This window comes from Staurois parvus, unplaced genomic scaffold (genome assembly GCF_062004578.1).
Source record: "Staurois parvus isolate SC_StPar_1 unplaced genomic scaffold, SC_StPar_1.0 ptg001146l, whole genome shotgun sequence".
In the NCBI taxonomy this organism is placed as follows: Eukaryota; Metazoa; Chordata; class Amphibia; order Anura; family Ranidae; genus Staurois; species Staurois parvus.
This window is the reverse complement of record NW_028318942.1, coordinates 2,822,849-2,835,645: the sequence shown is the minus strand read 5'-3', so window position 1 is coordinate 2,835,645 and position 12,797 is coordinate 2,822,849. Positions and strand designations below refer to the sequence as shown.

The window sequence follows — 12,797 nt, the reverse complement described above, 5'->3', positions numbered from 1 at the left end:
AATTCTACAATATCCTGATTTTTATATTAGGAGACTGTAGAGCAGAACTCCATACAGAATTGTGAAGGATAAAGCTCTGTTTTTCCTAATATTCACTATTTCCCCTGTTGTTGTCTTTATGTTCTATTTGTCTGTCCAATCTGTGTGCTGACACTTTGTCATTTTGCCAAATTGCATCCTCTGTAGAGTTTCCTTGTGAAAACTTCCTGTGAATTCCGAGCTTCAACACTTTTCCTGCAGCCTCCTCCCAGCCTCTGATAACACACAGCTCAGCCCCTCGTTCCTGTACAGACAGACATTGCGTCCTCCACTATTCCCCTATACAGAAGGATTTACTCAACAAGAAGACGCCTGGCGTGTATGGGGCTGCTGGGACCTTCTTCAATCACATCAAGCATTCAACTTCCCAACTATATGCATCCCTGGGACTCAACTGATACTTCTGTTCAATTATCTGCATCCATGGGACTCAACTGACTTTTCTGTTCAACTACCTGCATCCCTGGAACTCAACTGACCCTTCTGTTCAACTACCTGCATCCCTGGTACTCCACTGACCCTTCTGTTCAACTACCTGTGTGCCTGGGACTAAACTGACCCTTCTGTTCAACTACTTGCATCCCTGGTACTCAACCAACCGTTCTGTTCAACTATTAGCAAGCATTGGATTCAACTGACCCCTCTGTTCAACTATCTGCATTCCTGGTGCTACACTGAATCTTCATTTCAACTGTTTGCATTTCTGGGACTCAAACAACCCTGTTCATCTATCTGCATCTCTTGGACTCAACTGACCCTTCTGTTCAACTATCTGCACCTCTGGGATCCAACTGACCCTTCTGTTCAACTTTCTGCTCCCCCAGGACTTAACTGGCCCTTCTGTTCAACTATCTGCATCCCTAGGACTCAACTGACCCTTCTGTTTAACTACCTGCATCCCTAGGACTCAACTGACCCTTCCGTTCATCTATCTGCATCCCTAGGACTCAACTGACCCTTCTGTTCAACTATCTGCATCCCTAGGACTCAACTGACCCTTCTGTTTAACTATCTGCATCCCTAGGACTCAACTGACCCTTCTGTTCAACTATCTGCATCCCTAGGACTCAACTGACCCTTCTGTTCAACTATCTGCATCCCTAGGACTCAACTGACCCTTCTGTTCAACTATCTGCATCCCTAGGACTCAACTGACCCTTCTGTTCAACTATCTGCATCCCTAGGACTCAACTGACCCTTCTGTTCAACAACTGAACCCTCTTTGCAACTATCTGCATCCCTGGGATTCAATTACCTTCTCTGTAAACTATCTGCATCATTGGGACTCAACCAACTCCATAGTTCAACTATCTGCACCCCAGTACTCAATCAGCCCTTATGTTCAACACCTGACCCTTCTGTTCAACTATCTGCACCCCTGGGACTCGACCAGCCCTTCTGTTCACCTGACGGGACATCTCATTCAAGCGTGAGTACATCTGAAATCCCTAATATCAAAAAGATGAGGCTGTAGTTCCTAAATTGCAGTCCAACTTAAGGTGCCCACACTCATTACTATTTAACAGCTGGCCATACAATTTGATCAAGTGATCATACTTTCCAACCAATTTTTTATTAAAATAGCAATGCATTCGAAGACATGCGGCTTCCATCCTGTCGAAATTTCCTCAATCAAATTTTGCTTTCGACAAAATTGCCGTTGATTTATTAATCCCATTTTGTTCAATAACCTGTCAATTGATAGAATTCAGGTGGTCAGTCAAACTCATTGGTGGTAGAATGCATGGTTTGTAGTGTATGTAACCTCTAACAAAAAAAATCACTTTTTTGCTCTGTTAAATTTTTGGTATATCTGTTTGACAAGTAGCTGTTCATCCAGCCAGAAATCTTGGGAGCTGATAAGTTCCTTTAAGATGATCACACAGGTTACAATCTGATTGTATATTCTCCTGTAGATCTACCAACAACTGTGAAGTACCTTCCTAATTGGTTACCGATAGATTGGGTAGGTCCTCATATTACATGGCTTTGGTAAATCTAAAATTGATTGTATATAGATTGTATGGTCATTGTAATCTGTAAGGTTACCCTTACTCTCTGCCTGTTATCAGGACTGTTATCAGCATCGTTCCTGCTATTTCCGTAGACTACAAAACACCTCCACCTGTTACTGAGAAGAGAGGGAGGTGTTATGTAGTCCTAACACACTGCTTGTCCTAGGGTGACCACGCTGCTCAGCCATATTTCTCTTTCTGTGCTTCCTTTTGATCTGTCGGCTATGACATCGAAAATAAATTAAATGAAATGTTTTTAGAAGAGAGAAATGGAGCTGTTCATCCAGTCCGAAATCTTATGTGCTCTCTGCCTTTATTCCCTGCTATCTTTATGGACTACAAAACACCTCACCTGTTATGGAGAAGAGAGGGAGTCCTAACCAGGGGCGGACTGACAACTCATGGGGCCGCTGGGCAATAGGGGATCATGGGGCTCCTGTGTCCTTGCGCAAACTCGAAAAAGCCTATGAAAAAGGTACCAGGGGCATCTCATGGGGCCCCCTACTGACCCCGGGCCCTTGGGCAGTGCCCGAGTTTCCACATGGTCAATCCGCCCCTGGTCCTAACATAGTGTTATGTAATAGTAACACTCCCTGGGTGGCAACACTGTTCAGTATGATTGTCACCCTAGGTCAGGAAGTGAGTTAATGGTAGGATCAGCAAGTTTAAATAAATGAAAAAAACTATAAATAAAAAAAGAAAACTAAAACAGCCACCACATCAAAGGTTCAGTAAACTGCAATACGATCACTTTTACTTCGCTTTAAGGCAAATATCAATTATCAGTTTTGATTCTCAGTGGAAATTTCCAGCTATATGACTAGTCTAAATGTTCTCATTTTCAGTCTTTCCAAGGCTCAAAAAAGTGATAGAATTTTCTATCAGATGTCTTAGATTGGATGCAGTACTGATTAGATGAGGTGGAAAATCTTTTGTTACCCAATGGACCTATGAGTGTGCCACACCATCCACTAAACGGTATGCTTAGGCTTCTTGCACATGGCCGTGCAGAGCCTGCGTGATGATATTCCTGGGACCCGCTGTCACCATATTCAGCCCTCCTATAAGATGCATTAGAGGCGGCTGTACAGGGTTGCATGTGGAGGGTTGTGTAGAGCACCCACATGTGCATTGACGTATCAGGGGTGGACTGACCATTTGGAAACTCGGGCACTGCCCGGGGTCAGTAGGGGGCCCCATGAGATGCCCCTGGTACCTTTTTTTATAGGCTTTTTCAAGTTTGCGCAAGGACACAGGAGCCCCATGATCCCCTATTGCCCAGGGGCCCCATGAGTTGTCAGTCTGCCCCTGGTTAGGACTCCAAGGAGCAGGGCCCTCCTATCCCTCTCGTATTGAACTGTGTTGCTGCTGTGTTGTCTCCCGTTATTTTGTAAAGCGCTGAGCAAACTGTTGGTGCTATATAAATCCTGTATAATAATAACTTCTGATGTGAAACCTGGGACTCTAGTGTGAAAGGGACTTCTGATTTGAAAGACAGATCTGAGGTAAAAGGGGGGGTCTTTGATAGAAGAGGGGCTCTGATGTTATGCAAGAACTTGTGATACGAAAGGGGGGGTATGATGTGATCAGGGGCGGACTGACCATTTGGAAACTCTGGCACTGCCCGAGGGCCCTGGGTCAGTAGGGGGCCCCATGAGATGCCCCTGGTATCTTTTTCATAGGCTTTTTTGAGTTTGGGCAAGGACACAGAGGCCCCTTGATCCCCTATTGCCAGGGGGACCCATGAGTTGTCAGTCCGCCCCTGTGATGTATGCTCTAATTGCAAAGGGTGTGTATTCCAAGCATATGTCGTTGCACATGTGGGTGCTTTACCCAAACCCCAGGGCACAACCGCATACAGCCGCCTCTCCTAATGCCTCTCAATGGGTAGCTGTAGGCAGCAGTAGGGGGTCCCAGGAATTACACAGACTCCGCATACTGTATGGTCCCTGTACAGCCATGTGCATGAAGCTTTGCCTTATAGACCTGAGTGTGGCACGCCATCCACTAAATGGTATACGTAACATGTTTCCTCAAAGTGGAAAAAGCATGGGCAATACACAAAATATATAGCGTATGCAATAGGTTCAACTCATCAAATAACTGTGAAAAAAAGATCTGGCTAAAAAAGGCATAGCAAAGGACACCTGCAATTTCTACACTTAAGGTGTATATTTTCATGCAATATTATCGTGCTGCAAAAACTATGTGTATACCCATAATATACAGAAAAAAGTGAGCGCTACTAATAGAAATACAAGTGAGCAGCTAAAAGCACTAAAGATGATCACAACCACCTTTGGTATAAATATAATAGGTAAAGTGCAGCGCTAAAATGACAATTGGAAAAGTTCAATCTCCAAAGTTTGATAGAAAAGTGATCTGGACACACACATAAATGTTCATAGGATCAAGCAAATGATAAGTGAACACAGCTGAAATCGGGTCCGGGAAATGGCAAGAATGCACACTCACCGACCGCACATAGGGAATGCGCGTTTTGTTTTATATCCGATCAAACGAGTACCGATATCCCACAGGGAGAGATGTCCTCAAACGGTCTGCTGGGCTAATATGGTCTCCTCAGTTTGGAATGGATCACTCACGGCACACGTCCCTTCCAGGTACAGGTATCCCTCCTCTGGGTGATATGCAGCTGTGTCTGCCGGCCCCTCAGTGGGGGGTAAAAAATGGAAAAGTACCCATAGTGTAGTATATCCAAATTTATTGGTGAAAAAAGGGTTAACAACCCAGGTCAGTAATATTAATGGCAATAAGCCAGAAAACACAGAAATAAAATGGATTAAAAAAGTATGTTACTGACCCTTTAAAAGCAAACACCCAGACCTCCACGTGGTCTGGGTGGTAGAGAGGCGTCACAGGCTGTCAGTTCCTCCTGAGGCCTTTCGTGCTAAGGCACATCTTCAGAGGGGATGCTGACAGCTCTGTGACAGACGCCAAATGAATATATGGAGAAAACGCGGGGTTCGCGCATGCGCAATGGATCGCCGCCATTTTCCAGAAGACCATACAACTGCGCATGCGCGCACATCGAAGCGCCATTTTACCACGGATATACAGAGCTGTCAGCAGTGGTATCTCCAGCCAAGCTAACTAGACGCATCTACAGCGCAATTGAGCCTGAAACATGGCTCCACGTTCCCAGGGAGGTGGGGTGGTAATTTATTACAGATAATATCCTACCAAAGAGGTAGGATAGCGAATTTCTTTCTGCAGTAATATCTCATTGGTAAATTCACCACAGTGGGGGTGACATAATAAGGGGATGTTAAAAATAAACCCATATCATGAAAAAAGCGCTCCGAGTGCCCAGATAACAAACATTCTACAAAGTGTCATTACATCCAAGTGATTGACGGTCTGTCAAAAAGCCAAACAAGCAAAGATAAAAACAATATATATCATATGTCAAAAATCATATATAAAAATGCATATATTAAATTGCATAACATATCATATGAGTAACATATATATTAAATAAAAAATGAATAAAAGGCTTGTGATCGTGAAAAAATAAGCCGAGTAGGATAGCTTACAATAAAATAAATTAAATGGGTTAAGTAGGATAGCTATAAATGAGTCGATTCAACTAGGACTAATGTATTAAGTATAGCGTACCCCCCCAATGCTTGCTTCTGTTTATAGAGACACCAAATTGATGCCAGGGGTTTAGGTTGTGCATGTGACGCACCTCCTATAAGGTAATTTTTATATACTGCTAAAAGGTGATTTCTACCACCCATGTTGAATATTGTAAAAGAGTAACATTAATTCATCCTTGGCATATCTTAGGTGCTCAGGGAACAATGATCACCAACACGTGTAATATATGTATTTCGGTACAAATCCTTATGTACTGATCCTTAGGTTTACACCAGAAGTACTCAGGGTAATGATGGTATAATAATAGATTGAGTTTTTAGAAATACTATAGAATAAGATAGCATAAATAGAATAGAACGACCTAGACGAACACATAGTCCAAAATTAAAATGCAGGGCTAGTATTGGTCAGTCATGAAATATACTCTATGCAGGTCATAAATCAATAGACAACAGGGCGAGAGGTGACTAGACCAAACAGAGAGAGTAAAGTGACATATTAGTAGAAAAAGGATACTAATTATTTGCTATATAGCAATTAATATCAATTTCGATATTGTGCCCTTTAGGGTGTAAAGTATCGAGTTCATACACCCATTTTGTTTCAGCCTGTGATACGGCCCTGGTTTTATTCTGACCCCTCCAATATGGTGGTATTGTCTCAATTCCTACAAATTTGAGGGAAGAGGGGTCACAATTATGGAATAGCCTATAATGGTTCGAGAGTGAATGCTCTCTATAGCCCTTCCTGATATTAGCTACATGCTCTCGCAACCGGTCACGGAGGCGTCTGGTCGTGCGCCCCACGTATTGTTTATGACACGGGCATTGGAGAAGGTATACCACAAACCTACTATTACAGGAGATAAATTGGTTGATGGTGTATGTTTTATTGGTAATAGAAGAGTCAAAGTTGTTAATCCTGTTCTTCCTTGTACCGTTGCACTTACAGATAATACATTTATTGCAGGGATAAAACCCTTTAAGTTCTCCAAAAAATGTAGCGCCTGTCGGAGGGTTTATTGCATTAGGGGCTATCCGATGCCTAATTGCTGGCGCTTTTCGATAGATAATCTCTGGTTTGTCAGGTAGGAATTTAGATAATATGGGATCCAGTTTCAGTAGTTCCCAATTCTTTTTTATAATCCCTCCAATTTGTCTAAATTGTGTGGAAAATGTTGTTATGAAAGGACAGACCCTTGCTTCTGTGCGTTTTGGTCTGTTAGATAACATAGTGTTCCTATCGTATTGGGCAACCATCTGTATTGTATTATCCAGGGTGTCTTCCTTATAGCCCTTTTCTAAAAACCTTTCCTTCAGTATTAGTGCTTGGTTAAAATATGTATTCAAGTCTGTGCAATTCCGTCGAATACGCATAAGTTGACCTTTAGGGATGTTATTCAACCAATTAGGGTGGTGGCAGCTACTTGTAGGAATGTAGCTGTTCCTATCGGTGGTTTTGAAAAATGATTTTGTAGCAATTGTGCCATTAAGATTAATGAGTGTAAGATCTAAAAAGTTTATTTCAGACTGACTATATAGAAATGTAAGCTTGATATTCAATCTGTTGTTGTTGAGGCTGATAAAGAAGTTATTGAGTGATTCCTCGTCACCATTCCATAACAGGATGATGTCATCTATGTACCTCTTGTACATGACCAGTTCTGGCCAGTCTCTAGAATATATCATGTCTTCTTCCCAACGGGACATGAAAAGGTTCGCCAAACTAGGGGCAAACTTTGCCCCCATCGCGACACCTTTGATCTGCAAATAATAGGACTGGTCGAACCAGAAATAATTGTGATCCATTGCGAACGCTAGTAGTTCTAAGATAAAGCATTTCTGTAATGGGAGTAAGTTGCCATAATTTGTTAGGTAAAAATCAACCGCTTCCATACCATCCGCATGCTCAATGTTTGTGTAGAGTGAAGCTACATCAGCGGTAACCAGGTAAGTGCTTGACGATGTATTCAAAGTGCTGCAGATATTCAGCACTTGTTTTGTATCCCGGAGGTACGATGGGGTCTGTACCACCAATGGCTGGAGATAGTGGTCTACATATTCCCCTATTTTAGAGCTAAGGGATCCAATCCCACTGATGATTGGACGACCTGGAGGATGGACTGGGTCCTTATGTACTTTAGGCAGGATGTACAATATAGGTAACTTAGGTGCTGTGGGACAAAGGTAAGCTTTCTCTTTCTTATTCAGTATGTTTAAATCATAACCTTTATTAATAATCTTCTTCAATTTCTTCTTGTACCCTAATATTGGGTCATGTGGTAAAGGTCTATATGTAGTATTATCATTCAAGATGTTTTTCACCTCGGTCATGTATTGGGCCTTACCAAGGATTACTACCCCACCCCCCTTGTCCGCTGGTCTGATGACCAGGTCCTTCCTTTCAAGTAAGGATTTGATTGCCGCATTATCGTCTGTTCCTCTGTGTATACCCATGTAGGCAGACATACTCTATATGGTCAAACATTTGTGGACACCTGGGCATCATAACTCCCGAAATGGCCAAAAGGATGTGAACCTTCACTAAATGAATAGGTACAGGTGTTTCCATTGAATGGTACTGTTAATGCAACAACATACAAAGCACTGTAGAACAGCCTTTCTCAACCAGGCTTCCTACAGATGTTTTTAGGGGCTCCTTGGGCTGTGAGTCAACTCTTCTTCTAAGATAAGCAGCAATTGTCATTTTAGCGATCCCTAAAGGGGCCATTCCTTTGACCACCATTATAGGAATATTCTTTCCGTTCACTGTCAGTAAAATGGGGCCCTTCTCCCACTGACTCCTAGTTTAGGGGGCCCTTCTCACACTGACTCCAAGTTCCCCCACTGACCACCAATCTAAGAAGCTCTTCTTCACTGACTATCAGTATAAGGAGGCACTTTCCATACCTACAATTTATGTTCATGCTAAAGTACCATGAAATGTAGACATAATATTTATTATCAGGGGTTCCTAAGCCATTAAAGTTATTTTAAGGGTTCCTGCTCATTCAAAAGGTTGGGAAAGGTTGTATGAGACAATTGTGTCCTTGCAACTATCTGAAAACAGCTTGGAGAAGGCCTTTTTCTGTTCCAGTGTGACTATACTCCCCGGCTCCATAAAGACATGGTTTGACCAATCTGCTGTTGAGAAAATCAAGTGACTGACACAGAGCCCTGACCTCAACCCTACTGAACATCTTTTGGATGAGTTGAAACACTGATAGTGAACCAGGTCTTTCAGCATCTGTATCTGACTTTACTCTTTTGGCTGAATGGCACACATTCCCTCAGGCACCCACCAACATCTTGTTGAAAACCTTGCTCACTCCCTTCAATGCAAGTCTACCAGTCAGACATGACTGAGTAAAAACAATGCTCTTGACACTTAGCTTGATGACTAAATAGTTGATGTCCAGGGATGCCAAATTATGGCAGTGAACTGCAGATAGCTACTAGAGGGAGAATCTAAAAACTATACATAATGCAGCTTGTATGTGTATCGCAACCCCCCATAGGAGCTGCTTGTTAGAATGGGTCCCCTGTTATTTGCCTTGACCTTATTTTATTTCAGGTACTTATATAGCACTGTCAATTTACTCAGCACTTTACTTATATATATTGTACATTCACATCAGTCCATAACCCTCAAGGGGCATACAATCTAAGGTCCCTAACCCTCAAGGGGCATACAATCTAAGGTCCCTAACCCTCAAGGGGCGTACAATCTAAGGTCCCTAATCCTCAAGGGGCGTACAATCTAAGGTCCCTAATCCTCAAGGGGTGTACAATCTAAGGTCCCTAACCCTCAAGGGGCGTACAATCTAAGGTCCCTAACCCTCAAGGAGTGTACAATCTAAGGTCTCTAACCCTCAATGGGCGTACAATCTAAGGTCCCTAACCCTCAAGGGGCGTACAATCTAAGGTCCCTAACCCTCAAGGGGCATACAATCTAAGGTCCCTAACCCTCAAGGGGTGTACAGTCTAAGGTCCCTAACCCTCAAGGGGTGTACAATCTAAGGTCCCTAACCCTCAAGGAGTGTACAATCTAAGGTCCCTAACCCTCAAGGGGTGTACAATCTAAGGTCCCTAACCCTCAAGGAGTGTACAATCTAAGGTCCCTAACCCTCAAGGGGTGTACAATCTAAGGTCCCTAACCGTCAAGGAGCGTACAATCTAAGGTCTCTAACCCTCAATGGGCGTACAATCTAAGGTCCATAACCCTCAAGGGGCGTACAATCTAAGGTCCCTAACCCTCAAGGGGTGTACAATCTAAGGTCCCTAACCTACATTCATACATATATTAAGGCCAATTTAGACAGGATCCAATTAACCTAACAGCATGTCTTTGGAGTGTGGAAGGAAACTGGAATACCCGGAGGAAACCCACGCAGACACAGGGAGAACATGCAATTTTCAGGCAGGTGGTGCCGTGGTTGGGATTTGAGCCAACGACCCCAGTACTGCCAGGCAGAAGTGCTAACCATTTAGCCACTGTGCTACCCTATATACATTGTCAGTCTGCTCTACTCGCTTACTGAGATAGGCTAATGGCAGCCATGCTAATGCACCTAATATACCTGGAATCTCTGCAATGTTGGCATACTCCATGCTGCCACTCAGTGTTTGTCACATCCTCTGCACAGCCTTATCAATTTGATTGACAGCAGGGCAACAGCAGTGTAAATAACATCTTGAAATGCTTTGATTTGAAGTCCCTGGCCCAGCAGCAATGTCACAAAACAGGGATGTAATGGCAGATCATGGGGCCCCAATCGGATGGTGCCCCCCTTCTCTATAGTAAATGCTTCTTTACTACACACAGGAGGATCTGTAACTAGCAGTGATCTTGAGATCTGACTTCAGACCTTCTATACAAGAAACTTCACAGTTTACTTTTTCATTAATAAGGTCCACCTCCTATCCAGGGCCCCATAGCAGCCGCATGGGCTGCTATGACTATTATTATGCCACTGTCACAAAGTACTGCCAGAGCTGCCACTCCCACAGTACTGGCCATGGTGGGCATGTGTCACAAAAATTAAAAAATGTATTATGGGGAGATTTTATTTTAAATATTGTATGCAGAATTCCGACATGGAAGAGTAGCGTGCATGAATGTGTCAAAATTGTATACCCGTTCTCTGAAAGTAAACAAAACCTTCCCTTTAAGGAAGTGAACTGCGGTCATTGCAATGGTTGTTACTGTAGTCTAGTTTTTTCAGCGGTGTATTTGATCTATTCTGCCACAGATTGTTTAGTTTATGTGATTGTTATCTTGGCTGTCTATAATAGACTCTGTATAGCGTCACTTTATTAGATCTAATCTGGAAACAGAAAATAAAAGAAGAAATCATCAAGAATAAAAAAGACAAAACAAATGAAAAATACAACCAGAGTGGTATGTGCCCTTTTTAATGTATTTCCATTGATGACAATCTGCTGGGACATAACCAGTTGCCATTTTTCAATAACATGCTTTTCATTTTTTTAATTCTTTGATGCATCTCAGCACTGCTGATCTCTTGCAACCTCTTTGGAAATCACTTCCTATCTACAGTATTTAGATAGTGTTGACTGTATGGCATTTCAAGATGGTGACAACCAGGGGCGGACTGACAACTCATGGGGCCCCCGGGCAATAGGGGATCATGGGGTCCCTGTGTCCTTGCCCAAACTCAAAAAAGCCTGTGAAAAAGGTACCAGGGGCATCTCATGAGGCCCCCTACTGACCCCAGGCCCTCGGGCAGTGCCCGAGTTTCCAAATGATCAGTCCGCCCCTGGTGACAACAGTGGACCATGGCTGCATAATATGTATTGAAATGGCCACCTGTAGTCACCATTGGAAGCCCGTGTAACAGGGTGACAATGTAGAAGCAATAAAAGAGACTGGGATAGGGCATTGTCACAGAAGGACGTGCTTGAACAAGGATCTCCATCGCAGGATCCTCAGATTCTATTTTGCCCCCGTTACAGCAGCCCTTTAAGTGGGTTAAAGCTGGGAGACAACGGCATTCTGATCACATGATTACTGTGATTGGTCCTCACAGCAGTCACATGATCAACAGCCCATCCCACTGGCTTCCAATCACAGAGACTGAGAGTTTTTGGTAACAGCAACAACTAGAATCGTCCAATGAGTGTGCTCCCAGCACAGAACCTTGGACAAAGCATAAGTGCGGTCAGGGCTGCTGTTAGAAATCACAGGGCCCGTACAGCCTATCTGACAGGGCCTCCCTCCCAAAAACATTAAAATTATGTTTTTATAAATAATAAAAGGTAAAAAAGTGAGCGCTATCCAATCTGCAGCCAAGCACTCAAGGTAACCAACATAAACCTTATACACAGAATAAATGGAATAGTGCAGCGCTAAAACAATAAAAATCAGAGTTCAATGTAAGCAACAGTCTGTGTGACTAAAAGTGCCAGGTAACTGGTAGGATCAATGGTGGTGCTCCGTGAAAAATAGCAGAATTACGCACTCACCAGATGCGTAATAGTTATACGCATGAAGTATCACATCTAGGGATTTCCTCATCAGATGATGGTCTGGTCATGGTTAGGTACTCATCCTTCAGTGTGGTAATCAGCAAAAAGCCCAGGAATCAGATTAGTTGGATCCAGGTATCCAGAGGTCCCTTTAAGGGATAGGTAGAAGAGGGTGCCTATTTACAGGATATCTTCCTTCTCTGGGTCAGGCGACTGGATCTCAGTAATGGGCTCTGCAAATAAATACTCATCCATCTATTTCTTCCTGCACATCATCCTGAAGCAGCGACAAATCTGCCATCTTGTGTCCCAGACTGCGCTGCTACATGGAGTCTGCAGCCCGCACAGTCTCCGCCCAGCTCCCAGGGGTGTGTATGAGGTGCGGTCACCGAGGGGAGGGTGTAAGTCCCCAATGCGCCTCCGTCTTTTCCTCCAATTCCCTAGATACTTCATGCGTATAAATATTACGCATCTGGTGAGTGCGTAATTCTGCTATTTCTCACGGAGCACTGCCATTGATCCTAGCAGTTACCTGGCACTTTTAGTCACACAGACTGTTGCTTACATTGAACTCTGATTTTTATTGTTTTAGCGATGTTTTTATAAGGAATAAACTAAAATTATTAGTAGT

The 12,797-nt window shown here is 43.2% G+C and overlaps 1 protein-coding gene across 2 annotated transcripts in view; it reads left to right on the top strand.

Annotated features, from left to right (window-relative positions):
• Nucleotides 1-282: 282 nt before the first annotated feature.
• LOC149439242 (uncharacterized) overlaps nucleotides 283-12,797 on the top strand; it is a 171,951-nt gene continuing 159,436 nt past the window's right edge. For both annotated transcript variants that reach the window (XR_016307847.1, XM_089659308.1), the window contains exon 1: nucleotides 283-1,468. The gene's annotated coding sequence lies outside the window, so the exon portion shown is untranslated. The remainder of the gene's footprint in view (nucleotides 1,469-12,797) is intronic.